The sequence below is a fragment of the Salvelinus sp. IW2-2015 genome, unplaced genomic scaffold, assembly GCF_002910315.2.
Source record: "Salvelinus sp. IW2-2015 unplaced genomic scaffold, ASM291031v2 Un_scaffold6453, whole genome shotgun sequence".
Classification (NCBI taxonomy): domain Eukaryota; kingdom Metazoa; phylum Chordata; class Actinopteri; order Salmoniformes; family Salmonidae; genus Salvelinus; species Salvelinus sp. IW2-2015.
In genome coordinates this window covers 17,396-20,203 of record NW_019947715.1, presented here as the reverse complement: position 1 = coordinate 20,203, position 2,808 = coordinate 17,396, and the positions used below count along the sequence as shown (strand labels likewise).

Here is a 2,808-nt window from a genome sequence, read left to right as displayed (position 1 = left end):
ATTCACAGCAGGCTCTCTGTGTTCCGGACTCATTCACAGAAGATCTCTCGGTCCAATGCGATTTTGCGGTGTGTTCATACCTTTTTGGGTGTGTCCAATACTAGTTGTTGTTTGGGTGTGTCCAGTTGTGGATTCTGTGTAACGTGTGAGCAGGAAAACATGTTAACTGTTGACGTACTGCATGATGTTGCCCGGCCACGCCAGCTGAACCTTCAGCTGTCCTCTGTGCTCACGAAGAAGTCGACCAGTGTCCTGGTCACCCGTGGCCGAGTATGGAAGAAGAAGGCAGGGATCCAGGGATGGCCCTGTCCAGCTTCTTCAGACTCAGGAAGAAGTTGTTCCTGTCTTGGATGGTCAGCAGGTTGTTATAGTACTTCTCAGGATGCTGGGGTTAAGGTCGTGAGTTGTCCTCCGCCCACATCCCGACGGAAGATCTCGGTGGGAGCGAGTTGCAGCGAAGACGAAGTCAACTTCTCGATCTCGGGCCCGCAGCGACTCCCTGTGAGGACGCCGCTGTTCCCCACCACGGCACACACATTGTAGTGCTTGTTGACGATGGGGGAGGCCTCGGGAAGCAGGGACTTGAAGTTCTCTCCGATAGAGAAGACGTACTTGTGGCTGGAGTAGTCGTAGTGCATCAGCTGACCCACGCGCACGCTGCTCCGGGTCAGGGTGAAGTTGTGGGCCATGTCGATGTGTTGAGAGATCTCTTTCCTTGAAGATATGGAGAGATCAGACGGGGGGGGGGGGAAATGTTAGGGTGCATTCCAAATGGAACCCTATTTCCTATTCAAGGCCGATAGGGCCCTGGTCAAAAGTAGTGCACTATATAGGGAATAGGGTTCTATAGGGCCCTGGTCAAAAGTAGTGCACTATATAGGGAATAGGGTTCTATAGGGCTCTGGTCTAAAGTAGTGCACTATAATAGGGAATAGGGTTCTATAGGGCTCTGGTCAAAAGTAGTGCACTTATATAGGGAATAGGGTGCCAAATGGGATGCACACTTATTGTAAATATTGTAAATATACACCCCATAAATTAGCAGACCTGGGTTCAAATACTATTTTAAGTATTTAAATTACTTTCACATTTCGAAGTAAGTATTTGGGAAAAAAATATTAGAATGTATTTGGAAATACATTTGGAAAGTATTGGCATGTATTTGAAAATACCCAAATACACAGGGTGTTTTTTCAAATACAAATATTTAAATACTCCATGAATTTGAACCCAGGTCTGTTTGGCCCTAAGGATATTTAAAATGTATATGGAAAATACTTTCAAATAGCCTAGTATTATTTGAAAATACTTTCAAATACCCAAAATACGACTAGTTGATTCAGCTACATTATTTGAAATCACTCAAATACACAGAAAATAACTATTTAAAATACAAATACTTGAATACGTATGCATTTGAACCCAGCTTAGTATCTGGTTTAAATATTCTTGGCACCAAAATCAGTACCAAACCAGCTACTAATATTTTACTATTAAGGCTGTAACCAGAGACTATGCCTGGCCTGGGTCATGTTCATTAGGCACAAAGCATTTTGAAACGGGGAGGGTACAACCTGAATGTGTCCAATAACAACAGTTTTTTTGTTGTAAAAGTTTTTGCAACATTAGTGTTTATTGAACAGCACCCAGATGTATCCTATAGACTACTTCACCTCTGTTCTGTGAATGCTGTTCTGTTATAGCGCCATTTGGAGGCGTTTTCCTGCAGGCCCTCGTTCAGGGCCTTGGTCAGAGGGGTGAAGGCCGGRTCCAGGTACTTCATGGCCAGCTGAGACCTGTTGTACAGAGACATTGATACACACTAGAGAAGGCTTGGACCAAAATGTTAGTGTCTCTCCGTAAGTTGTGTATTTTTCCCATGCTACTGCATCTCCAAGACAGAAAAAAAAAGAATGAAAAAATTGCGAAAGGAATATTTGTTTTCTGTTTTGCAAAAGGAATATTCTGTAGTTTGTTTATTAAGTGTAAGAAGAACCAACCTCCTTTTTTGACAGAGACAACCACAGAAACAGTGTGTTGTGTCCATTAGAGAGGGAAGGGAGGCCGGCTCAGTTGGTTCTGATGTTACTGATAGGCGGGAAGCTAGTAGAAGCAGGGCCTGATCAGCGTCCATGGAGATTGGTTGTCAAATTAAAGCCACCCTTTTCTTGATGACAGCTTTGCACACTCTTGGCATTCTCTCAACCAGCTTCATGAGGTAGTCACTTGGAATGCATTTCAATTAACAGGTGTGCTTCTTAAAGTTAATTTGTGGAATTGATTTCCTTTTAATGCGTTTGAGCCAATCAGTTGTGTTGTGACATGGTAGGGGTGGAACACAGAAGATAGCCCTAATTGGTCAAAAGAACAAGTCCATATTATGGCAAGAACAGCTCAAATAAGCAAAGAGCCTCAGAAATTGCAGCCCAAATAAATGTTTCACAGAGTTCAAGTAACAGACCACATCTCAACATCAATGTTCAGAGGAGACTGTGTGAATCAGGCTTCATGGTCGAATTGCTGCAAAGAAACCACTACTAAAGGACACCAATAAGAAAGAAGAGACTTGCTTGGGCAAGAAACACGAGCAATGGACATTAGACCGGTTGGGATCTGTCACCGCTGTGCTTTGTGAGACGCAGAGTAGGTGAACGGATGATTCCACATGTGTGGTTCCCACCGTGAAGCATGGAGGAGGAGGTGTGGGGGTACTTTGCTGTGACACTGTCAGTGATTTATTTACGAATTCAAGGCACACTTAACCTGCATGGCTACCACAGAATTCTGGCAGCGATACGCCAGCTCTTG

General features: G+C 43.9%; 1 pseudogene; it reads right to left on the bottom strand.

Moving 5' to 3' along the window:
• Positions 1–162: 162 nt before the first annotated feature.
• The window catches only part of LOC112078900 (alpha-N-acetylneuraminate alpha-2,8-sialyltransferase ST8SIA3-like), a 10,307-nt pseudogene continuing 7,661 nt past the window's right edge, over positions 163–2,808 (bottom strand).